The sequence below is a fragment of the Pseudopodoces humilis genome, chromosome 14, assembly GCF_049639895.1.
Source record: "Pseudopodoces humilis isolate 2021_Gansu_Grassland_sample_001 chromosome 14, ASM4963989v1, whole genome shotgun sequence".
NCBI classification, from domain to species: Eukaryota; Metazoa; Chordata; class Aves; order Passeriformes; family Paridae; genus Pseudopodoces; species Pseudopodoces humilis.
Window position 1 is genome coordinate 10,740,273 of NC_142213.1, and position 27,712 is coordinate 10,767,984.

At 33.7% G+C, this 27,712-nt stretch overlaps 1 long non-coding RNA gene across 2 annotated transcripts in view; it reads left to right on the top strand.

Moving 5' to 3' along the window:
• Positions 1-27,712, top strand: part of LOC106628348 (uncharacterized) — a 48,165-nt gene that overhangs the window by 18,231 nt on the left and 2,222 nt on the right. The window contains exons 6-8 of one of the 2 annotated variants that reach the window (XR_015773747.1): positions 85-150; positions 25,457-25,575; positions 26,323-26,413. This is a non-coding gene — a long non-coding RNA (uncharacterized LOC106628348). The remainder of the gene's footprint in view (positions 1-84; positions 151-25,456; positions 25,576-26,322; positions 26,414-27,712) is intronic. The other variant, XR_001331695.2, reaches the window with a different exon arrangement.

Below are 27,712 nucleotides of genomic sequence, written 5' to 3' on the forward strand. Positions count from 1 at the left end.
TATTTGCTATTTCTCTTCCCACATTCATTGTAATTTCCTTTTGTGCTGTGCATTACTTAAAACCTCTCTTTGTTTTAATTACAGGAAAGATTAAACAATCCAGAAAAAGAGAATGAACTCCTGAAGAAAAACTATCATAAGCTGCGTAAGGTAAGTTAGGGTTTCTGGATACAGAAAATTTGATTCTAGTCCTTTTAAATAGATCTTAATATACTGTGTGCTGTAATGTGTCTATACATGTTTTATGCTTTTGCACATGTGTAACTTTGTTCATATTATTCTTACAATATTTGCCATACTTTTTCATATGGTCTAAGGTGAACTTAAAAATTATAGTAGTAAAAAACTGTGAGAACAAATGGCTTAAAACTTTTATTTTTTTTTTTTTTTACTTAGGAGGTGCAACAGTTGTATAATCACAATATTTAGAGTTTTGCATGGAGAAGTTGGTCACTTGTTTCTCACTTAAGTTGATTGCTGGAGATTTCTCCAAAATTTGATGTCATAAATATTTCTGATGATATTTTTGTTTATTTTCTACCATTTATTCAGATAAATAATTCTTACTAATAAATCAATGTAACAGTCTTGGCTTGAAATTTTCTGTTGTACTTAAAAACATAATGGGATGACTTAAAAAGATATTTAACAAGAGAAATTGAAAATAAGCTTCCCTTATAGCACAGTAATCTATACTGTGGTGTTTCTTTTACTAAAATGATCTGTCTTTTCATATACTCTCATACAAGCATTGCTTCATCATTCATCATTCCATGTTAGTGTATAGGTATCAATAAAAGAAAGAGAAGGATTATATAACCACCATTTAATGGCCAGCTCTTTTCATTGCCTATTTGGACAATGCAGCTTTACTAGAGCTTACCTGTGCCAGCAGTAGATAGGCTAGTGTCTACAGGTGCCACTAAATAGTATTTTCTTTCATTTTTTTTAAATGGAGGAAAAGGTGCGTAAACACATTCTTTGCTAAAGTTATTTTTGGGAAATTTATTTGATGTTGATGGGAATTTTGCCAAAGCCAATACTGCAGAACTGAATCTGAAAAGTTCGCAAAGAACAAGTATGAATTTGTCAGTTGACTCTTATTATTAAGTCAGCATCCAAGAAAACAATTCATTTGGAGGAATTGTTTTCATATGACCTTGTAATGCAAATCTAGCAATGCTTAACATCTCTCCAAAGGAAATGGTGCCAGATGTGGTTGACCATTATAGTTACACAGATGGCTCCAACTCCAGTGAAATACAGTAAATATGAAAGAAATTCCACATGAATTCAAATAAATGTAATCTTAAAATTCAAAAGAAGAAAGCAACACACGTGGACTCAATTCAAACTGACATAAACATTAGCATTATATGGGTTCAGATAAAACTTGTCTTCTAAAATGTTCTTCATTTAAACATCAAAATTCTTAACTACCATCATAATGATGCTTAATGAACTAATACTTGGCTGCATCCGTATGTGAAGTGATTGTACCTAAAGCTGATGAATTCACATATAACGGTATTGTGGTCATTTAAACTTGAGAACATTTTTAGAAGTGTGAAAACTGACAGTATTTCTTTTGTTTTGAAGACAGTTATGCTTTCTTTATGGAAGCCAATCAAACTCTAAGCAATTAGAGAACACACAGTCTCTTCTGTACCTTTGCAAGACTGTGGAATAGTAGAAGGTTCATTGTATTATATTGCCTGCATATTACCTACAAACTTATAGGAGAGTGATGCATGAATTACTGCAGGACTTAGAAACTTTGCTTAAATTCATGCATGCTGTGAAAACAGTCATGCTCTAAAATGCTCTATACCTAGAGAACTGTGTACATGGGTTAGATATAATGTCAGAAAAAGACAAAATACAGGGATATGGAACTTTTTAATGAAAAATACATATCAGAAATATAAACCCTATATACTTTATATATTATAATTTTATATATATAATTTATAATTTATGCTATAATATTTTATTTCTTTAATCTTAAAGTCATTCTTCAAATATATGAGATATAAATACAGGTAATAAAATATATAAATACAAATATATGAGATATAAATACAGGTACTCCGAACTCTCAGTCAACATGTAGAGTCTATTAACCTGTGTGGGCTGTCCCTTCTGCAGCGTTTCTTTCTCCTCTCTTTTTGTGGTCAAGGCTTGTTAACATAGATCTCTTGAAGAGATAGGTGGATAAATAAATAGATATCAGAAGATTTTTAATACATTGATGTATGTAAAATATAAAGTTTTTTAGCTGATACGCTTTGCCAAAGAATTGAGGAAATTACTTTGTTTACAAAACCCTACAATTACTGATTTTTCACAGAGTACTAAAGTGAATAAACTGGTTTGGTGAAGATCGACATTTTTCCAGTAAATAAGAATGCAAATATAGTAATATGAAGACTAGACTACTCACTGTCTAATTTATATGAAAAATTATTGCATAGCTTTGTCTTTTTGCCTACTGAGAATTACACTGTAAATTATATAATGTACTTAATTTAGTTTTAATCTGAATAATACTTTTTGTTGTGGTTTCAGCAGTTCTAGTTCTGTGTCCATACAATCCTCATTGCACATAGATTGATAGTTTACAAGTAAATAATGTGTTACAGGCAAAACAGTTATTCTAATTTCTTGGCCCACCTCTGTTTTTTATTTCTTAAAGTAGGAGAAAGATTACTTTAAATGTGCTTCTTAATCAATATCAGAATTGTTGTTTTACAGTATGAGAAAACCGTTGTCACTTTGTGGTCAACATTTTTCTTTGAACAGGCAACTGACTTTATGCTCTGCATGTTTCACAGATTTAAAAGAAATCAGGTGGATGATCCCAGTTCTCTACATTAAGAGGTTTTGTATGCGGAAAGAATGGTTTTGTTAGTTGTCAGTTGCTGAGGTTTGGAATTGTGGATTACTCTGGGATATGCATCTGAATTCCTTTTCTAGTCCCACAAATGTTGCATGCTGCCAACTTTTTGACTTTGGAGCTCTAAATTAAGGCCAGTTCCTTTGCTCATCCCACAAACTCTTTCATGTTTTTTAACCGCAGCCTGAGAAAGGCGCCTTGGTTTCAACAGCAGCAGACCAGCATGTGTTTACTTAATTCCTAAGACATGATGACAGTGGTCTCTGTGCCACTAAAAGCTTTTTTCTTTATTATTTTCTGTTGAAGCTGATTTCCAAAGGTTTTTCACATGCCATATGTTTTATTACAGTGTCTTCTGTATGACCCATGGGCAGCAATGGAAATCAAAGGAACAGCAAATGAAACTGCAAATTGCTAAACTAGAGATGGCTATCAAATCTGATTTAGCAGACAAAAATGCAATCCTTGACAAGATCAAAGTAGAAAGAGGTATTTTTCTGAAAAAATCTAATATTTTCTCAAGATGTGAGGTCATACCTATGTAGAAGTTCAGAATATTGCCCAGAAAAGTGTAGTTTCTATTGCTGGTGATTTCAAAGCTGCCTTTTAAGTGAACATTTGTACAATATGCTAAAATTATGACTAGCTTTTAAGTACAAAAATTGACCAAATACAGATTATATGCTGAATGAGGCTCATATTTTTTCAGCTGCACTTATTATTCTTCTGTTGGGTTAGTACTTACTCTTTATTCAGTGTTTCTTCTCTCCTCTACATTGAAAGCTGTTACGGAAAAGAGGCCCATCTGACAGTCTCCCTCAAATTTTAAGCCACTATTCTATCCATACAAAGTTACATGAAGCCTGTATGGGCCCTTGGACATGTTTAATAGTCTTTCAACTTCATTAATTCAGAAATTTTTAGTATTTTCAGTGTACACTGATTTTTATTTACAGCTGTGTGCATTTACAATAATACATTTTTCTTCTATCTGTGAACAATCTCATGGAATGAAGTGGACCAACTTGTTGTGAATAATTCTTCTTATGAGTATGCTTCAGTTCATCATGTGCTTACCATTAAGATTCTGAGTAGCTTTATTGACATCTAATACTAAATTGAACATTTAAACATTTCTTTGACCTCAGTAAGTGTTTGCAAAATTTGCCTTAAGTGATAACTAAAATAAATAAAGATACCTTAGGCTACATTAATATGAAGTTACTACATATTGGCAGTTGTTACTGACAGCTTGATTATGTAAAGCTAAATTTAAAATGATATTCAGAGCATGAAAATATCATGGGCTGTGCTATTATTTGTTTAAGCTGAATGTGGAAAATTAGGCAAGGCTTTCCATCCTCTGTTCTTTCTAAGGGCATAATGTTTAAGTGGCAATCTTTGCCTTCCCCAGATTGCCACTTCATGGCTTTGTGTACTCCTAACTATATCGCCAAGGTACTGCACTTTCAATTGCTACTAAGTTCTTGCAGCTTGCATAGATATTTTAATACCCTTTAAGCCTTATGTATCTAGGATTTTATTACAGCTTTTATCATTGCAACTGCAGAAGTATTCACAGAATCATCGAGTGGTTAATGTTGGAAGGGATCACAGGGGGATCATCTCACAGAATTGCAGAACTGTAGAACGTACGGAGTTGGAAGGCACCCACAAGCATCGTGAAAGTCCAGCTTCTGACCCTGCACATTTTTTGCTCTTGTTTGGATGGAGTTTGTTTTGCCTTCCTTCTAAAACTTACCAGTAATATAGCAGAGGGAAATAATAAATGGAGTGACTTCAGCATATAGCTAAATAGGTATTGTGAACAAGTGGTTTGGCCATTTAGAGAAACACTATCAAAGGTTTTGGCAAAAGCAGGGTTTAATATGAATTTGTGGAAACATGACTTTGTAAAGAGTTTTTGGCAAGGCTCACTTTCTACACAGATTAAAGCATACTAAGGAAGATCAAATTAGAAGCAATTTGGAATGATTAGAGTCAGGAATGCAAAGCGGGGTAAGCGTGCTGAGATATGGCTGCACAGATATGGGTGCAAAAGAGTTTAGCAGCACTTAATCACTGAGTATTTTAGCATTTACCAAGCAATTCCATGGGGTTCACTGCAATTATAACAATGACTTGGCTGTAGATACGAGATAGTAACATTCATACCATAATCAATTCCCATACACAGGTAAAGTGATGTGTGCACCTATATCTCTCTGTGTACAGGTGCCTACCAACCTAAGAGGTACTTACCATAGGTTCAATGAGTAAATCACATTAAATGCCTTTGTGTTTCCTAACAAGTAGCATTTAGACCTCGAAGATGCTGGAAATGTGTGGGTGTCTGCGATGGTCGTTCTAGTGTGGCAGGTTGGAGGGTGTGTGAGCCCTGGGAGGTGCCCCATGCAGAGGGAGGTGCTGGCACTGCTACTGTGCTCCTGGAGAGCACAACGGGCCTCACTTCTGGAGGGTTTAACATGATTGACTTCACTAAGTCATCACTAAGTTTCCATCCTGGACATAACCCTGCAATGTTGTATCCATTCTTGAGATGTTACTGTGTGTTACTGAACTCAAAGGGAACCAATGGAGTAAGATTACGTTGGAATAAGTTATGGACTAAAGATATTTTACCTTAGCAAACGTTTGTTCTGTGTGACAAGGCTGATTCTTTTTTAAGTGATATTAGTTTGCTTTTGAAACAGAAAATATTGTATAATTTAGTTGTAAAATTGCTAATTGAATAAGATAGTAATGGAGTGGGATTTTTTGGTTTTGGTTTGTTGTTTTTTTTCTTAACTGCATCTTCTGGAACTGAAAGAGCTGAAATATAAATGAATTTGGAAATCTAAGAGGCTGTATATATGTTGACAGGTACCAAATGATTATAATAGTTATGTTTTCACAAATATACATCGTTAGAGAATTTCTTTTTACTGAATCAATTATTTGTTACTGCAGTTGACAACTTCTCATTGTTTCCTGTGCTGCATAAGCAATACCATTGTTTAAAGGCTTTGCATAATGAATATAGGCCATAACTCTTCCAGTTTTGAACTTATTAAAGTTTTGCTATTCAAGGGGTGTTATAAAGACTGTAAGTTTATCTTTTCATGTCGCATACGGGACAGGAGGTTAAACAAGAAAGGCTAGTAGATGATAAGGTGGAGATGGCTGAAGAAATTTAACAGGAGACAGAAAAGCTCTCACATCTGTGAGAGGAGCAGTTAGCTGACCAAACATCAATTACTTCTGGAAATGAGAGAGAAATAACTGAAGAATTGGAACCAGAAGGTAGAATTCATTTTTATGAATAAGTAACTGTATTTTGTTAATAAATCTATGTCTCTTTCCATTTTCTTAAGCATTTCTTACTAGCAGTGGGAGCTGCCTCATTATGAGAAGCTCCATGACAGAAATTATATTCTGGTGTACTTTATAGCTGAAGCTGGGTAGTGGATATGGCGGTGTTATTTTCTTCACAAATGGAAACTATATTGTAATTGAATGCAAAAATCTGGTATCTGACCTAGATTCATAAAATATTAAAGGAAACCTGGCTTCTATTTTAAATGTCTTTATATTCTCCCTTAGAACTATGCTGTTCTAAAGACTATTTTAATGAAAATGCTTCTTTTGTCTGCAGATAACAGCCAATGCTGCTGTTGGAAATCCTTTCAGACAGAGAGAGGGGTAGTATGTCTTATCATATTTGTGACTTAAAGTTGTTAGAGGCAGATTTATTTAAAGATTATAAAAGACAGGTCATCCTGTTCCACCTCTGACCTTAAATGGTTTATCATTGAAATAAACCAAGTCCATGATACCAACTTTACAGTAAAAGTACAAACAGAATGCTTAAATTTCATGTTCTTTTGTTTGCAGCTTCTGTGTAAGAATACATTAGAAAAATTGGGAAAACATTATGTTGAATCCCTGTTGTGTTTATAAGTAATTTGCTTCAGAGAAAAAAGCCCCCAAAAAAATTATGTGTGTATAGCGTTAAACACAGAGGAAATCCACAAATTCAGGCCATATTCCTGTATAAAGCTAACGGTTGTTCATACTTCAATTCATCACAGGACTTACAGCAATCCAGTGTTCAACTTTAATCTAGGAAACACTACTTCTTTTTTTTTTTTTTTTTTTTTAGATGACTCTAAAGGTCATTGATTTTCAGGGTTAACCTTCTGCAAGGAAGAGAGTATTTGCCTGGCACTTTTTCTTCATTTGTTAGTAAAACACCTATATTGCTATCAGGTTCCTCAGCAAAAGTCAGATGGACTACAATAACAGGATTTAAGTACATTGATTCTTCTAATGTTTTTCAGATCCAGGTGATGATGCTCTTGAAGCAATAAAAACCAACAGCAGTGATTATACAGATGAGTCAGAATGTTCATGGCAATTATTTAGCCAGACTAAAAAAAAATTTAAACTTAATGCCCTCTAAGAGTAGTTTTTCTATATCTACCATCAGTTTTCAAAAAGTTAAATATATACACTATCAAGTCACGTCAGTGTACCTCATTTTATATTATTAGTTGTGGTCAAGTGCACTAATCATGTTCTCTTGACTTATTATGAAAACCAGCAATTAATTACCATGAAGACATATATAAAAAATAAGACAACATTAATACAAATTTGGAAAACTTACTTTGAAGAGTATTTCAGTAGGATAGTTCTGTTAAAAAAAAATAAATTCATACTTTTTAATCTAACCTTGACTGAACAATGTTTAAAAATATAAAACTAGTACTTAAAATTGATGACAGTACTTCTAATAGTTAATACTTTTCTGATTTGTCTTAGCCTTCTTTTAAAGGACCAGAGCTGTACTGCTAGATCCTATCAGACTTCACGGTCTTTAATGTTCTGCAATGTGATATCCTAGAGGTAGCTTGATTTTTTTAAAATGCTCCTTTCAAGGCTGTGAAGCATCCTACGAAGCAACTAGCAACAAGAAGCAATTTGTTGTATGAGAAATATAGCTGTTATTTTTTTAAGCTGTAGAAGAGGTTAAGAAATGCTATCACTCATATATTCTTCAGAAAGATGCAGAAGGTACTTTTGAAGATGGAATTACATTGTTTGTGTGTATAATGTTAAAAAATTATCATCTGTAATTTTGAAAACTAAAATTACTGTTACTCATCTCTATTAAGTCAAAATATAGTACACTTTTTCTGTAATTTTCTAGTCATCATGTATTTTATTTTATAACAATTATTTAAGAACACTTCTGCGAGAACTTTGTGTGTAGATTCATTTCAGGTTAATCAATTTCTACCTTTCTCCATTGATCTGTTCCTATGGCAACAAAAATGCATGTTCGTGAAGGGTAGATAAAACAATAAAACCTCTGAACTATTAGGACAATAGTGTATTTGATACAGATGGGATTTTAAAAATGTGCATTGGTTGATATAAATTCTTGGGTTAATTGTAGAATAGAGCATGTCAAAATTGTTACTGAATTTATATTTTTTTTTAAGATTAAAAATCACTGCCTTTTATCTTTTGAGATAAATATCCTGCTGGTAATCAAACACTGTAAATAAAACTTGTGATTTTTAGAGATCGTTATGCTAATTATCCCCTAAATCTGAGTTGTATGCCAAACTGTTTAAGCCATTTAAGATCATACTGAGGTTTTTTTGCGTGTTGCAAATTAGACAGTTCATGGTTATTTCTTAGATATGTTGATCATAAAGGGTATCTAACAGATTTTCCAGTACTTAACTGTACCACTTGCTTCTTTCTCTTTTCTTCTTGTCTATGATGTATGATTAATCATAGATTACTTCATTTTGTTTCATTTCATTTACAACATTTATGAGCTTCACTTTGTCGGTATGAAATGCTTGTCCCCTTCTTTCCTTTCCAAAGTGGCATAATTAGTGTTAGCATCTTTTTTAACAGGCTACATAAAGTTTAGTGGCTGGATTAAATCAAGTCATTAACATAATGTGCTATACAATTTGCCCCTATCTCTTTTCGTTTCCAGTACATCAAAGTGCCACAGAGTGCCAGTGTAATTGGGCCTTGCTAGCTTGTCAGGTTCAGTCAGGCTGATGGCTGCTGCTTTTACTAAAAAGCTTCCAGGCATGATAATTAATAGAGAAAAGAAGTCTGAGAAATGTAAAAGTTTGGACAGTTCTCTATGAATATTTCATACATTTGAATAATCAGAAGTTAACATTATCAATTTGATGTATAATACATTGATTAAAAGCCTTGTTTCAGATCCTCAAAATAGACATCAAAACTGGGAATTTGCATTTTCTTTGGCATGGTCTTTATATTAAAAAAAAATAAATTAAAAAAGTCTTTTCTCTTCCATCCCCTCCTCCTTTGCACTCCCACGTCTGTACCATATCCTTACAGGAAAATATATAGCATTCAATTCTCACAATAAAATTTTCTGCTATCAACTTCCAAACTGTCTTAAAATGTTCCATGAGACAATTACTGGCAAACCAAATTTGTTTTGGTAGTGGTTCCATTTTTTCCTGTTTTTTTTCTTGCAGATACCATAAGTGCATTCTCTTGCTCTAATAGCAGTTTACTGATAGCAGTCATTACCTGTACCTGTAACTTAAGATCTCAAATTGTAACTAATTTTGACATGACAATCTTTCTTAAACAGCAAAAAACCAATGCAAATTGCTCATGGTTCTCCAGGTGAGGGGCACACACATGTGCTAAGGTGAGAAGTTGTAAAGCTTGAAGCTTATGTAAAGCAAGGCAATAAAAACTATTCATTTTATTATTTTTTTTTTATTTTCAATTACTTTAATAGTGTCTTTCTGTCTGTGTGCTAGCTGTGTTTATTGAAAAAAGGAAATTGTTTGGATATTGCAGTTTTAAATTTTGGCTCATATGATATCTCTTTAAACTTATTTTCTGCAGGACTTGAATGTCTTTGGTGTACTTCAGGGAGATGCTTGAGTGTTCCATTTTTTTTTTCTCAACCTGGCTTGTATTGTAAATATCTAATCTGACTTTTAGAGAGCTAAATTTTAGGGTTTTAGTACTACCCTGTGTTACTGAGTTGGCCCAACTGTATCAGAAATACTAATCCTTTGTATTCTCCTATTCCTGTCTAGAACTAACCTCTGTTGCTTTGTGTTTTTCTTCTGTAAGAAATTAGGGAAGTAAAAGTGCTGTACCAGCATATTTAATAAAACAAGAAATAAAATCTATGAAACAGAACCATCTTATCAGATTATGATAAAAGTAACTTGTTAAACTTCGTAGTCAGTACATAGAAAGACTACTGATTGGTCTAAGATTAAAAAGAACCATTTGCCATTCTCCATCTTTAAGGTGGTTGTTTGCTGTGCAGGTCACTATAATCCAGAAACTTAAGTAAAAGAAAGATTAAAGAATCCAGTAAATACCTTAGCTGTGTTTTGCAACTGATAAAGTGTGAGATGACAGAAGTTTGAGTAGGCAGTATGCTGCAATGATGGATTTAGAACTTCTATCTAGCCCTTGTCAAATATACTTTGAAGTTGTAATTGAAAGCATGTACTGCAAGTCATTCTTTGTGATAGAAGAAATGAAAGAAGAGGAACAAATAATACCAAAGACCACCAAACACCAGCTTTTAATATGATTGAAAACTACAGAATCTTAAGTAATTGCCCATTATTTTTTAGGTAACAAAACTAATTAGTCAGAATATGAAATTAAATAGAAGGACAGATTTAAGGCTGAATGTATAAGCCCACAGGAAAAGAATCAGCCAGAGTCATTCTCAACCTAGCTGTAAATTTTTTTTGAGGTTATGAATTTAAATTCTCCTCATTTGCTTACTGGAGGGTCTATTTATCAGAGCTTGTGGACATGGAAGTAAGTTATGGTGACTTTACAAATAGAATATATTTTTCTAACTGGAGGTATAAAAGGCAAAGGATGGGATTTAAAACTGAGTTTGAGTTTGATTAGCTGTGATAAATACCACCAAGCACCATTTTTTCACAATATGCATATTATAAGAATTAAGTTCTGTTCATCTGTGAAGGTCTGTATTGTTCTCACACAATTTTGTAATGACAAGAGGAGGATACAGTATCAAATACTAAGTATTAGAACTCTAAGTGAGAAAACCAACCACATTAAAAATGTGCAATTAGACACAGTTTTTCTCTACAGATGCACTCCTATCAAATGAAGATGCTATAAAGATACTTCTGCTTTCTTCCCATACTAAGAGGTACTTCTTTCCTAAATGGATTAACTTCAAATACAAATTTTTTAAATTTAATTGTTTTCTTAAATCAAGACTGTCTTAAATCAAGTCTGTGAGCTACATATAAAAAAATACATGTATAGCTGTATAGACAAGGACAGCAATCCTATTCTACTTGTCTTGGACTAGATTTTTATGTACTATTGTTACTTATTTAATCTTATTTCTGTAATTTCAGTGTACCAAAACTGTACAGATATCTATTTTCCTCAAGAAATTTTCTGCTTTTCATGCTTTTTTAACTTAAGAATTATGCCTCCCTTTGAAATGAAAGGTTGTTTTAAGTTTACACAACCTTTGAATTTCTTAATTGTGTGATTGCTTGGTACTTGTGTAGCTAACTGGCTTTGAGATTTGATAGAGTTGGTGTTTGGTTTTTATTTTTGCTGATGGAGCAATCAAAGATGAGTGATTAAACATTTCAAAAATGAAATGTTCTCTTTGAGACAGTCTGCAGGAGTAGGTGTTCAGGACAGTAACAATATTGCTTATGTAGTTTTCCCAGCTTCTTGGGGAGAAGATAACGTTCAAAATTTTGCAAGTTTGTATCTCACCCAGGTCCAGATATATTTATATTTTTGTATTTAATCATCCCTTGAAACAATTTATCTTTAAAATCTGTTAGTTGAGGCACTGCCACAGGCAAGGAGCAAAGCCAAATCTTCAAAATTAATTCCACTTGAGGAGAAACGTTGAACAATTATATGTTTTTTCTTCAGAAAGGGTGCAAGGCAAGCTGAAGAGAAAGCAAGCACTATGCAACTGATCAAAATTTCTATTGTGAGCAAAGTGCAAATGTGACTTCATGATCAGATGTGTAGTTGTCATGGTTGTGGTGGGAAAGTTAACACTTCCCTCAAGAATCTTCTATTTTCTAAAATGTTTGGTGGTCTATACTGAATTAGAAATTTCCATTTGGGAAAGTTAAAGAGTGCATGGCTGGTAAATTGCAGATTTGCATAGAAAGCCAGTACCTAATCATGGAATTGGCTCAAGCTGTAGCAAGTAATTCATGCCTTTGATGATATTAAAGATGAATTTACACTGGTCAGAAAAATGGTGCCTTTGGACTCTGCGCTAGATAAAATGGCAACAACCAGATCCCTTCATTATCACAAATAGATCTTTTTGTTCAGTGTATTCTTAATTCTAGTCAGAGCTGAAGAGGTCATCACGTGCTAATCTCAGACTCTTTCGTTCTTCTGGCCCATGGCAAACAGTGATGCTGGGGAAGATGATTTGTGCCTTTCAGTCCTTTAGTAGGGATCCAGCTCCATTGGAGCTATTAGACAAGGAGAGATCTCTTCGCCCCAGGCCTTAGGGAGAGTCTACGGTGTACGCACATCATTAAAGTCCCATCCATGTAGAGAAGGAACAGGGAGCATTTCTGTATCACTCTTCCTGTTCTCACATCTACACCAGTGTTGGGGGAAAGGTGAAAATAGAGGATGGGATTCCTCACATGAAAAGTCACTGCATACAGGACCGGAGTAATTTTTTTGCAGTATGTATTTTTATGTGTATATGATTCTGTGTTGCCCTGTTAATCGTAATTACTAAATGAGAAATGTTAGTGTCTCTGTACACTTGAATTACATTGACATTCCTGTAATTGCATTCTTTGTGGCTCTGTTCTGACATTGTTAATAAATTGATCACAGGAATCAGCACTTGATAGAGAAAGAGGATTATTTCTCATTCAGTAATATATTTGTTAATCAATATTCATGGTGATTGAAATATGGATAGCAAATGGAGGATTACTTGTGATTATTGAAGAATAGCCCATAGTTTATCTTATGTGCTCTTTACTTGAAATAGAAGTGAACTGTCCAAATAAATATATAAAATGCTAAGGAGTAAAGCATGCATATTTTTGAGCATTGGTAGATACAGGATTCCAGTTGATCTTACAGTTTAGAAGTTCCCTTTATTTTGAGTTCTTGAAGGCAATGTATTAGTTAAAACTGTGGATGTAAAAAATAGGAATGTTGATCCTACAAGCAAGGCATTTTCAACTCAGCTGTTCTGTGCAGAAATCACAAACTTATTTTTTAAGATACTTACTTCTGCAGGATACTGTTGAGCATTTGGGACAGTTGAAATTCTATTTTTCATATCAAAGTATTAGCCTTTTATTGTGACCAAAAAGGAAATCAAAATATGGAATAAACAGGTGCTTGAAGACAGCAGTCAAGACTAATTACAGAATTAAACCAAGGGGTTTTTAATCTCAGAAATTAGAAACATGAGAAAAGTTGAGATTTCAATTTCAAATGTATGTCAATGCATTTCGTACTTACCCTAATCCAAAGCTTTTTGAAGGAGTTCAGTGATTCTTCCAAATCTCTGGGTAGCATTAATTACAAAGAGTCAGTGTTAAATGGTAGAGAAAGCATTTTGACATAGACTAAGTTCCTTACCCATGTTTTAGTTTTTTCCTCACCTGAAGTGAAAGCTCTTAACCAGTTTCTCAGAGACATTTTTGAAAGCATTTATGATTCTTTATTTTAATATCTGCCCATTCTGTGTTAGGTGAAATTTTGTATTATGTTTTGTTTTAAATACTAGATTTAAAGACTAATTTTATTCCTATTAAATAGAATTATTTGTGGGCAGTAGTTGACAAACTATCTATTGTCCTCTTGATCAGTACCTAATAAATAAGACAAGGCTTAAAAAAAAAATCAGCTTAGGAATAGATTTAAATAACATACTTCACTCTGCATCATAGAAATATAAATGATTGTTTAAAAATTAAATCCTATCATATATTGTATGCTACATATATTTTCAGCATGGCTACATAATGTGAGTGCTTTTGTATTAATGATGAAATATGATAGCTAATGCTGTTCTTAAGCAGTGTTTTTTATTCATAAATATCTTTTGGAATCAGCTTATGTTCTGCTCTGTACATGCTGTATTTACGTTTAAAATCAATTAAACTGGGACTCAAAATAGTCTTGACGCTTAAGCTCCAGGATCATTTGTTATTTTTTCTTATAATTATCTAATAGTTTTTTGCTTTGGTTTAAGTTAGAAAGCAGAATGCCTGGATTTACCCTACTAGCCTTGAAAAAGTGTAATATTCTTTGCCTACTGTATGCAATTACAAGTGTTAAATATGTCAAACAAATTTTAAGATATGTAAAAGGAACACTTTATAATACAGGATATTGTATTTGGACTTGATTCATAAGCTACTGTCTGTGTACAAACTAGTCTGACATAGCTGCTAAATACTTTGGGGCGAACAAAACCACTCAGCATATCCCTTTAAATGCAGATGCTAATACATCTGTTCAGTGCAAGAAGAAAAGAGTTGTTTCTGAAGTAAAATTAGACAATAGAGCCAATTTCATTTTTTATGCATGTGAATGTAGAGTGCTTGAGGTTATTAGTTGAAACTGAGTAACCTTTCCAGGCTTTCATCTCTTTCTTTTCAAATTTGAATATGAAAAGCATATTCAAGTCAGAGACCATCACTTTAATGACATTTGGCAGTCATTTGATTTATTAGATTTTAGAAAAAAAAATTCCTTTTAAATATTTCATCATTCTATGCTAATCCCAGTAATATTGCCAGCTGAAGCCGTGTACCTGTATTAGTGGAGACAGAATGGTGTAGAATTTTTTCTGTCATCCTAGTAAAATTTCCATGAATCTACTGAATAATAAAACAACCTTATTGAAATATTCAGATTTGGGTTTTTAGTTAAAGTGTCTTAGGATACATAATAAAAGGAAATGTCTTTTGAAAGGAGGGGGTAAAATTACTTCATCAAATATTGAAAGGACTTGACAGCAATGGAAATTGTTCTATATGATGGATATTTTTACAATAGGATACACCTGCTTTTCAGTTTGATTAATCATATAATTTGCTTGGGGAAATGTAAGCTATCTCCATAATAAATTAGAATATTGACTTGCAGTTCGAACACTGAATCTAGAAAGCTAATCTTCTGCATATGATTAATACGTCAAGTGATTTAAGTTTAAAATCAAAAATTGTCAAAATACTTCCACATAGGGGAAATATTTTTAATAAAGGTATGAACTTGAAAGAAATGAAAGAAGTAAAAAGAATTTTTTTTGACGTTTCTGTACTCCAACATGTTGTGTTTGCTCTTTGAAGAATGTTGTCTTTGAGTGCTCACCTACATACTCCACTTTGGAAACCAGAGTGGCTTTTCTTTCTTCAAATTACCTAGGGAAGTACTTCTGACTTTCTGTTGAGTCTGATATTCACACTTAAATACAGAAACCTTATCACAATGTATCTGTATACAAAACCATAGACCTTGCTGAATAGTGTGAGATGGAAAACAAAAATGCAATTTTACTTAAAAGAGAATAATAAAAGTCTGATGAGGAACAGTTGAGTTTAGTTTTATGATATTATTAATTTTAACTCTTAAAGGTATGTTTGATTTAACTAGTCCAGTTCAGTATAAGACATTGAATTCCATTTAAATGCAGTTGTACTTTACATGCCTAACAACTTTTTGACTTGGTGGATTTTTAATGAATGTGGTACAATCTGCAGTAGGCACTAACAATTCTCTTCCATTTGGAAAATTTTGGTGCCTACCATTAGTGAAACTGTTTCCGACAGTTACGGGATCACTTTGCTGTGTAGCTAAAAATAATGGCAGCTGAAATTAATGGTTCAGATGACATTAGTACCTAAAGATAATCATAACCTAATCTTCTCCAGTAGACTATGACTATTGCAAAAATATTTTAAGTATCAAATGTCTGTTGCAACAGTATTCTTAACTGCAAACCACAGGGTAGATTCTTACTGTGTCTGTGTCAAATCAATCCATCAGTGTTAATTCTACAAATTACCCAATGGTTCACATGTATGTTTGGTTTGTGTTAACACTTCGAGAAACACTAAATAATTTTTTTTGTTTGTGTTTTGTTTTTAAATAGGAAGTTGAAAAATCTGGATTAAAATTACATCACTTGGTTTTATAAAGTCATGAATTACATCAGATGAAATAATACAGCAGCTGAGTGTAGAATGCAGATGAAACAATTTCCCTGCAGAGGACACTCCACTGTCACTTCCAAACCCAACAGGTAGTCAGAGGAGTGACTGTAACTACAGCACTGGTGAGTGGGACCTACGCCTGAGCAGGTGTGTTCCTTCCCTAAAATTCTGTCTTACGAAAATGCCTGCAACAAAGCCTATTTCCTATACATTATATTTTCATTTATCTCTGTACTGGTTTTATTTGTCATTCTTCCAACTATTTTGGGAAATGCTGAAGATGGTTTTTAAGAACTGAGATAAGGATGCAATTATTAAGTATAGACTACAATACAAAAGTAGGCTTGTGTAAGAAATTGAAACTGCAATATATTTAAATATGCTGGTAGTGCATACATTTTAAAATTAGGCTTTACATAACTAAATTTTCTTTTTTGAAAGAGCACAACAAACTAATTTTTCTATTGATACATGATATAACAAAAGGAAAACATTTTGTCCAACCATGTACAACTGAAATACATTTAGAGAAAATACGTAATGGACGTGATCTTCACTTATGAATACTCAGAGTACCTTTAATAAGACATTTTTAAAAGGGAAATTACTCAACTGTATTTAATAATAATAAATTGGTATTTACTTCTAGCTTATGCTAGACTCTAATAAATGAACATCTGAAAGTAGTCTCAATCCATCATGCAATTGTTAACTTTTGTGACTCCAAGAAGGACATTGATCTTTGTGAAAGATCAGAAAAAGAAACCATCAAAAAAACACTAATTCTGCGAAGTCCTGAATTCACTGAGGCTTCCTTCCCTTCAGACAAATGGATTTCTGGCATCATATGCTAAATAAGACATTGCATAAATAAGAACTCTTTTTATGAGCTGGACAATTTCATCTTGTTAGCTTCTATAGGCACTTCTCCAGATGTTCTAGTTAGACAGACATAAATGAAATCTTTTTCAAAACCTGTTGAAATAATACCATAAGCTAATGAAAGCTTCTTAAGGCTTTTTATTTCTCTTGCTTTTTGAATTCTCATTGCTTTGAATATAACAAGCATTCAGAAGGTATAAAAGTCTTACACAATATTCTGATTCCTGGGTATGCTAGTTATGGTCTAAGCATAGTTGTATTTTAGGTATTTGCTCTGCAAAGTTTAACTAAAAATGCAGGAAAATTATGATGAATACGGAATAAAATTTTTCAGAATTTTAAGGTAATTATGAAACTTCAATACATTTCAAGCTGTGATATTTCAAAATAGCATCATGCTTTGGAGACTGTAATTCATAAGGCTTTCCAATGTAGTAGTGTTGTATTTTATTATTTCTGTTAATCATAACCTGGCTGTGCAACTTTAATTTTTCTATTTACTGCTTGGTTATGGATTATAAAACTGTTTGAACTTCAAAATATCCCAACAAATCAATATTAAAAGGTGGGGTTTGGTCTTAATTGCTTCAGGACTGTATTCTGCAGCTTTATACTACTGTGGTTGTTATTTGTAGAGGTTTGCTTAGATAATTGGATGTCTAATTTCTACTCAAGATTAGCTTTGCATATAGGGGGAAAAACCTAATGAGTCTGCTTTTTGATAATACCAGTTGAGAAGCCAGTAAGATAATAGTAATGAAATCTGCCTGTGTGTTTACTATAGCTTTGCTGCATCTCTTATTCATGTCTAATTAGATTTGAGTACGCTGAATATTTGAGGTTAATTGAATATTTAATAAAAATGAGATTTGCATGCATAGAAAGAAATTTACTTTGAGCTTAGAAGGAAACTAATAGTCTTTTAGATTTTTGCATGGAGAAAATTGGAGTACGGCTATAAGTAATCTAAAAAAATCACTAATTCTTACAATAAATAAAGCATTTTATATTATCTATAACTGGAACAGATTGACTGTTTTAAAAACATCTTAACTGTTGCAGAAGGCTTCATGATATTCATTGCTTAAAAAGCATTTGAAGTTTTTCCCGTACCTTTTGCACATTGTTCACTCATTGTTTGGCATGTGAGATGCAGAAGATTAACAGAACCTTGTTGAAAACAGTATAGTAGAGTTCCAGTGATCTGGACATACAAGATCCCATGAGTTTCCATTTTCACACGTGGTTCAAGCATGTAACTTGGCATTAATTGGGTTTTTTCAACTATGACTTTTTCACTAAGAATATTTAGAGGATCATTTTATTTATTCCAGAGTCTTGGAATAGAAACTTGGATGGGGAAGTTTAGACAGTGCAGGATTATAGTGCAAACCTCTTGATTGCCCATGACATTGTGTTGTACCTCCTGATGATCATAGTGACTGAGAGGAGCTGTTGTGTTTGTTACCACTGAAAAGAGTTATTACAGTATCTGAGAATGCTTCCAAACACTATAGGCCCATACATTCAGAGAACCATGAAACTTGCCAAATGATACAGTGGTTCTAGAGAGCAGACAGCAGAAATAGAAGAAAGAGTTATGAAATCTGGCAAAGGTTTTACATAAAATTTAATTGGGAAGCTTTCTTTCCTCAAAACCGTTTCTGTCTTAGATGAACATGTGACTATTTGAACAACTTGAAGTCCAAGTGGAAGTAGAGAGGAGAGGTGTGGGAATGATGGGATGTACTTTTTATTGAAAATAAACTAACGAAGATCCCTATTTTAAAAGTGGATTCCTCAAATGTTAAGCCTTTGCATCAGGAAACGTTGTTATACTTCTGTGTGTTTATTCCTTTTCTAAAATAAGCTCAAGACTGTTGAGCATTTTTTTCTTCATTTGATGAAGAACTGCTTCATCAAGTAGTTGTTTAGTTTTTTTAGAATGTAAGCTATGAAAAAAACTGAACTACAGCAGAACAGCAATATTTTGAATTGCACGGATTTCTAACAAGGTTCCAGGGTCATTGTAATCTTCAGCTTTTAGTACTTCTTTAGGACTAACTTTAAAATTATAATTTCAGAGGCAAACTGTCACAAGTTAATTTTGAATTATTTTTGCAATTAATTGGATAGAAATATGAGATGTTCCATGCCTTGCAGCAGTGTTAATGCTTCTAAGTTCAGACAGTACTAAGGGGTGCTATGAAAGAATGTTATTCATCAGGATCTAAAAATATATTTTCACTCTGGTTAATCATTTTCTCCAGACTTGAATAAAGTTCTTGTGCCAAATGTTTTACTTACTATTCTGAATTTCTCCATTGAGTGAAATGAATTTGAACTCTTTAGGTTTGTTAATAATTTGCATTTAAAATTGTTATAGATACAGTATTAGTAAACTTAGGAAATTCCATTTGGGATGCTTATGGGAAGGGGAAGAATCTGTTGATGTGGCATTTCCTTTGAAGTTCTCTGGCTGTCCATCTGTCTCCCTGCTGCCTCCCCATCACTTCCTGTGGTGGCCTCAGGAGCACTTGGTCATGGGAGTAGCACATGTGGAAAGTCATCCACATGTCCAAAAGAACAGCAGATGACAACAGCTTCTTTTAACCCAAGAAAGTAAAAAATTGTGAGTGGAAATCAAGGATTCAAAGACAGAATGCCAGTGGTCTGCTGTTAGTAGAGAAAAAGGTGGCAAATTGCAGATTCCTTTGACTGAATGATTCTGCAACTGGAGTGGCTGTTTTGTGATAGTAACCCATTCCTAACAGCGGTTCCACTGCTGTAAGGGCTGGGGAACAGCTTTGGAGAAAACTGAAAAATCAGTAGAAAAAATCATTTCCTCTGGGAAATGGGCTTCCTAGGACTAATAGAGATATGTCCTTCAATAAATCCCTCTACAAGGAATTTAGGTCTTCTTATCTCCTCATGTTGCTGTATTCCAGTGCTCGCAGCTCCATAGCAGAGTTGATACTTTCTGTTTATAAAGTAAGTTTATTTTGGGTAAGAGAAAACAGTATGAGATATGTTAAAGATATCTGTCTGCACAGGGGAAAAGGAAACCTTACTCTGATGTTGAGAGTCAAAAAAGAATTGTAGTGAGTACAGTGGCACAGTAACTAGAAGAAAGTGAATATTAAAAATGTTGGAGTTTACTGACAGACAAATTTCTAGCTCCACCTTCTCCCCTGAGAAATAAATGAAAACTCTTCTGAAGAGCTTTGTTTGATTCTTAGGGGGCTGTATTCATTCTAGTTCTGTCCTAGCAAAATCTTTCCAGTTCCATTTCTTTATTTAATGTTTTTAAATTTCCTTTAACACCTTTTCAGTTTTAATAATCTTTCACAGTAAGTTGCTGTTATTTGCAGACTGATATCATTTGCAGGCAAGTAGCTACTTTGTCTAATAGAAGACACCCAAAAACTTCTTAAAGAATTTCTTAAACTCTGCTTCTCATTCTTCTAGTATGTTTTCCAAACCAAGGCTAACTTTCTCTCTAGGTCATATTAATAGTACAGAAATTAAAAGCTGATCCTTGTGTTTGTATTTTAAATTAAAACAATGAAAAGATTTCAGAGCACTCACACTCCCCAGGCTGTGGATTTTCTCCAGTCCATTGGTCTAGAGGTTTCTCTTATTGAAATATTGTGGCAGGAAAGGAGGATTAAATTACTGAGGCTGTCAAAAAGGACAAGCACTCTGCCATACATTATCATTATCACTGGGTTCCTCAGTGGAAGAAAATGCAGTAAATCACTTCAAATACAAAGCAATAAAGACCACTGGCTTTTAAAATCATGAGTGCTATTGCCATTAACAGAAAGTGACAGCTGTGTGGCATGCTTAGATGCTACTTGTATCTTTTTTGACAGTGTGCACATAAACCTGCCAGTGACACACCATTCGGTCACATGACCTTTCAGATTTGATTCTGGCATTGTTGCTTTTCCTTAGGAAAAAAGAAAGAAATATTTATTTTTCGTTGTTCTTTTCCTCATGTTCTTCTAAAAGGTGAAAAACATTTGATACTAATAGTAATTCTGATTTGCTTTGCAGTGATAAATGTGGTTAACGCAGATAATTGTGCAGAAAGAGGTCTCAGGTCTGTTCTGAAGCCAGATCTGCACACTGACAGGTACATGTTAGTGCTGGAAAACTCTGTTGTGGGTCTTAGTAAATAATGCTTGTGGTTCACCTTGTTGTTTGTCTCTTTTGAGGAGATGTGACTGAGGAGTTAATACCTAACTAACTAACTAGAAAAACTTCTGTTTCAGCTAGGAATGATAACTGCATTCTGATGGGACAATTGTTCTTATTTCTTCCAAGTGTAGGTTCATGTGGCATGAATACTGCAGCCTTACCTCGTGCTGGTTTAGTGCTGTAGTTTGGGGTTTGGTTTGGGAGGTTGGTTGGTTGGTTGGTTGGTTTGTTTTTAACAAATATGTTCAGCAAAAGAGACAATCTATCACCAGTATTCTATCACTAATGAATCTGAAAAACACTTACCTGCCCAGTGTAGTGTAGTACATTTGTTGCTTTCTGAATTCAGAATACTGTTTAAGAGTCTTAGAGCTGTAGAAAGTGTTCCTTGGCCCTAGAATTTCCAGAGATAGATAGATAGATAGATATATAGATAGACAGGCAGGCAGGCAGGCAGGCAGGCAGCTATTATGTGAATGCATGTGAGAAAGAATATAAATTGTTCTTGTCCAATTTAATAATAATAATAAATTTATTTTTATTCAGTTTTTTTATTATGATAGTATGTACATTACTTACGATGATTTAGAATGACTTAGAATGATTTACATTCTGTGATTACATTTTTTCTTGAAGATCAGTCATTAAAATGGAATAATCACTAATTTAAAGATACATTTAATTTGTGGAAGAATAGGATACCTGCTGATTGTATTTGAAGTGTTGGAGTTACTTGTAAATCTTTTAAACATGTATTTATTCACAAATCACTGATTGACTCCCTAGTAAGGAGGAGTGATCTCTCTTCATTTCATTTCTAGATCCGAATTTCATGTCTTGGCCAGAAAACAGGTTTTACTGGAATGGAGCAGGGAACACCATGAAATGATTACTTGTTGGGATGGAAGTATCATACCAAAATAATTCTTAGATTTGGAGATTTTTAAAAAATCCTAAAAAATACTTCACTTAATAAGCAAGCAGATGACTTATTCTACCATATAGAATGGGAAAATGGATAATGTTCTATTAAAATTTGACAATACTGAGGATAAAATACTCCTTTCTTTTCTTATTTTTCCCCTGACAGATAAATTAGCAAAGGAAAATAACTAGCCAGTGTGTTGATATTTCTCCTATAAATATTTGGATATTTTTAATAATGATTTTACCAGCCTAAAATGAAAGTAAGATTACAGCAGTGAGATTTTTCTCTGAACAGAAGCATTCATCTTCTATGTGTTGCTACCATGGTACTGTCCTCCATGTTTGTAGCTTGTTTTCTGCAGTCACTGATGTGTCTGGCTTGGCTCCTGTTGAAATTTCAGCTCTGCATTGTCTAAATAGGAAGACAGGAAGTTCATCAGTAGTCCAGTTCCCAACTTGATCCTATCAAGAGGACCACCAAGAAACAAAATTTATGGAGAGATTGTGCCCATACACTGAAAGTTTCCAACTCTGTGCATTTTAAACCTGGCCTAGTTATATCTTCAACACATGTTTTCTATCACAAGCCTTACAAACTAGTATCAGAGCTTTTTTAGCTGAAACAGGAACTGAACTAAACTAATGCTTTAAAGCTCAGGAAACCAAATTATCAAGGATATAAATATCATTGAAAATTGCCTGCAGATGCTTTAGCCTGACACTTTATTAGTGTTTGTGCTAGGCCAAATTATAGCAGCATAGGCAGTGTATTATGTGTATTAAGTAGTGTATTAATTTATTTTTTTCTTGTCACAATGAAAGTTGCTGGAAATGATACTCAAAATGATTGGATCCATATTATAACATAAATGGATAAATCACATGCTATTTTTGTCTTCTAAAAGAAGAATCACTTCAATGAACAGCTCTTGAAAAAGATATACTGTTGTAATACATAAAATTATTGCTAAGCCAAAGTTGCAACTATAAGCTAATTGTGTAGTTGAAACTGAACCAATTTGGCCCTGAAAATTTCACAGCTTTATACCGTTTTACTTTATGCTTACAAATAAATAAATTTTTGTTGGCATGGAATTTATATGGAAAATATGTATTTTTTAGAGTCCTATTTAGGTTGAAGAAGAACTTTCAGGTCATTGAGTTCAACTGTTAACCCAGCACTGCACTTTTAAATATCTCCAGGGATGGTGACTCCACCAGTTCCCTGAGCAGCTTGTTCCAGGGCCTGACAACTTGTTCACTGATTAATTTTTTGTTAATATCCAGTCTAAAATGTGTTTAGAGTGGAATTCACTGTTCATGAACATAAGATTTCAAAATGAAGTTGATTTTTCTCTTGCAATTTCATTTATTGATACAGAATAATTTTTAAAGTTTATTAGAAATGTTGATTTTGGTTCCACATTTGAATTAATGAATGGCTTTACTTGCAGAAAATGCAAAAATAATCAGTATCAAAAAAAATCAAGAAAAATATGCTGTTAAATAGAATGATGTAACATACATGAGCATTAGGGTTTCTTTTTCTATATAATAGGGATTCAGATTCCTGATTAATTTTAGGAAGCTATACTTGCTAATATTTGTAAAACTTTGCACTAAAACAGGATACAGAATTATTATTTCATCATCTGAACTCCATCAATAATTTACTTACATGTTCAGGTCTCTAAATCAGTTAACAGGACACATTTCTGGCTGTCCATTTAGGTTTTTGTAGCTGTGTCACAGTTATTTTTTTATTCTTCCACTGTTGCCTTTCAGCATTTTAAGAGTGTAGGAATTTCAGTCATGTAGTGAAACTTCCCTGATTCCTCATGCCAGACTGTAGTTGAAGTGTTGAGACCTGGAGGAGAGAGTGTGCTCTTCTGACAAGTGTCAGGAGAGACATATGTGAAGAATGGAGGAATCCGTTCTTCTAACAGTCACCCTGCTGTGATAACAAGAGTGAACAGCTTTATGCAAGAGGTTTCCAGGCTGATCCTGACAGGTGCATCATTTCTTGGTGGGAAATGATTGTTATTCCAAGGAACAGACTATATGAAGTCGTTGTTCCCCAAAGTAACAAAATCTCTGCCTCCATGTTATAGAATAGAGCATGCGTACAGTGTGAGCTTCACATTAATATACTGAATTCATGCACAAAGTTTTCTACTTGCTGCTTAAAAACTCTGATCTCTGGAATAAAAAAAATTGGATCAAATTTGCCTACATAAGAGTTTCCGTCCAGTTGCTCTAAATTACCTGCTGGTGATAATGCCTTTAAGTGCTATTCTAAAAACAAAAATAAATAATCATTCAGGCTTTCATTGTAGAATGTTTTAAGCTTAAAGCACTTACTGTTTTTTCACTCTTTTTTTGACAAACAAGTTTCATTTAGTTCTCTATTCTTTCCTGTACTGCCTAGCAATTATCTTCTCACATGATGCTTTTTAACAGGATGTTAAAATTTCTTCCTATAAGGTTTGGAATTCCTGCAAGGAAGTGTGTACTTTTAACTGGTGTTACAGAAAAGCAATGTGGAAATCAGCTAGAAAGAAAGTCTGGGATCCCAGAGAGAAGTATAGGAGAGTAATGCTATCCATAGCTTTATTCATGTATTCATATTTTGTGTAAGATATCCTTTCCTGTGTCCCTAGATGTAACATAATTTGATGTTACCCATTTAAAATTATGCCTGTTGTAACATTTTTAGGTTGTAAAGCTCACAAACATTCAGAGTTTGAACATTGTTGCCAAGACATACTGAATGTTAGCTCTAAATTCCTGTCATTTTGTCAGTCTCGGTGATTTTGGCCCCAGCACAAGCCACTAACTCAAGCCAGCTCCAACACAATACTGAAATTATGTGTTTGAAAGGAAAGCCATACTTGGAGGCAATGGGTGTAATTTAAGTTCACAGAGGAAACACATATATTTTGTGTCATTGTTTGTATAGCCATATAAACAAGAATTGTACCATGGGGTGGTGGGAGCGGGAACAAAACCAAAATATTTCTGTAAGCCTGTGGACCTATAGCTACAACTTTCTCCTTCTAGTATAGCTAAATAACACTAAAGAAGAAGGGAAGACTTAAAAGAGAGGGTCTTTGACTATTATTGTCATGGAAAAATGTTGAATTTAATTGATAAAGAGTTCTAGTTTATGTACCAGAAAAATTAAACACAAAATATAGTTTTGACTTTTTTCCATTTAAGTTGATTTTTAATCCTTTTTGAATTTTTTCTTTCATTTTTACCCTGAAATTTACAGTGCTCAGTGACACCCCAGAAGATGAGCAGGAACTTGAATGTAAAGATACTGATTTTGTTGAATCTGTTTGAAAAAGATATTCCAGAAGTAAAGAAATACCCTTGAACAAGACATTGATGGTGAGTTTTAGAGACCACTTTCTTGTAAACTTTTGTAGCTTTAAAATTATTTGTTGAATGTCTACATTTCTGTGAAAGTAGTTGTTTGACACTGTGTCAAGAAGAAATTCTTTAATATTAACTAAAGGCTTCTACATTTGTTTGCAAAAGTTTGCAGAAACTATTACTGTCATTCCTTAAAATATATTTAAAAAAACCAAAACCAAACAGTATCTCCAGCTCATAGTAATTAGTTTATAAAACTTAGGACATGTCTGCTTCCTGTAATTCTCTGTTTTGTACAACATACTTCATTGTAATAGGACTATTTATTTATTTATTAAAATTTATGTCAGTAATCCTGTATTGTTGATGTTTGTATCTTATTTAAAGTTACCGTATAATCCCCAGAGTAGCTCCAGCTTTTGTGTCCTCCATAAGAAAGTGTATCCAAGGCAGTGTGAAATACTGGGGGGTTGGTTGGGGTTCAGTTTAGCGTGAGCACCCCTCTGAGAAAGCACTGACTCACCAAAGCAAGGTGAGGTGAGTAGGAGCTGTGGAATCTTCCCTTCCCTAGGCCATTGGAGAGCGTGTTTGTAGTGCTCTTAAGAAGACTCAAGAAGGTTACTCAGTCCTCTCACAGACAGTGAAGGAAAGTATTCTCCTTGCTTAGAGTTTCCTGTTGCCTGTGGTAGCAGGGTCATGGTTATCAATGGTGCATTTTTCTCCTCCCTCTTCATTTCAATCCTCTTTCCTGTTGTGGTGAAGCTCAGAGAAGAAGCTGAGAGTATCTCTGTGATAAAGCAGTCCCTCTGTGAGTGCCTGAACCAGCCTCAAGCCTGGACACAGAGCACACAAGGTACCCTTTGCAGAGCAGGAATTCCAGTTAGCCCTGCTGGAATGCCAGGCCAGTGTTACTTCGCTACTTCTACTCTTGGGGGTAATTACCATACCTTGAGCTGTGGGCAGCTGAGTATTGAGGGAAAGAAATAGGCTTTCTTACCATTTCCATTATCATGTACAATTTGTGTCCATGCAGTAGCTAAAATACTCACAGAAGAGTATAAATACTCAAAGTTCCAGGAACACGATAAAGAAAATGCAAAGAATCAAATCTCCGTACCCTAGGAAAGTAATACACAGATTTGATGCATTTCTTAATGTGGCTGAAGACTTAAGCTTTTCTGCACTGATAATTTTTATCCAAGTAGTTGTACAAAAGCACATCTCCTCCAAAAAGGTATTTTGTAGTCTCTCACTGGAAGACTGTTTTTGTTCTGTATTTTAAGGCCATAATGGCCATTGTCGTAATTCCTATTTGACAAAACTTATTAGTGATATAATTATTTACCCTTGAAAGTCACCTTTCACAAAACTTCAAAATTCTAATCATCATCTGACAGAATTATTATGACAGGAAGGACTGTTTTTTGTTACTAGTTATTGTTCTGTCAAAAGCTAATCATTATTATGTAATGACAGCTACTTCAGTATTGAGGAGCATTTCTTCCCCTAATCATAAGACATTTGAACTAATTTTTACTTTATGTGCTTTGTATCTATTAAAGTGATAGTAGTAGCTAAAAATACTTTTATTCTTTTTCTTTTCTACACTTCTGCCCTTCTCTGCAGATGCTATGCAGTTACGTTTTTCTGTTGCATCCTTAACATATAATACTGCATATTTTCTGAAAATTTAGGACTTTCAGACAATTGAAATGAATTTTGCAATAATATATATCAGATCATTGCAGAAGAGCATGTTACTGTATTTTCTTGGACAAATTTATTGGAAAAGGATGTGTTCTCAAGATCTAGACATCTACTTCAATTAAATGTAATGGCATGATAAATAGAATTCATGAGTAATATGTACATGTTCTCTGAGATGGATATTGGTTTGAGGGAAAAAAATAAACTTAGACACAGAAAAATTCATAGGACACGACCACATGGAGATGTAATCATTCTCAGATACCATGAACTTCATTCACTCTATTTGAGGACTGCAACCATGGGTCTTTTTCATGTCTTGTTCCTTTCACTGCTGGTTGTATGGAAGTGGCCTCTATGAAATTTGAAGCAACTAAGTGCATGACTAAGCAACAGGATGTCAAGACATCTAACAACAAGCCTCAGAGATAATATGACAATATGA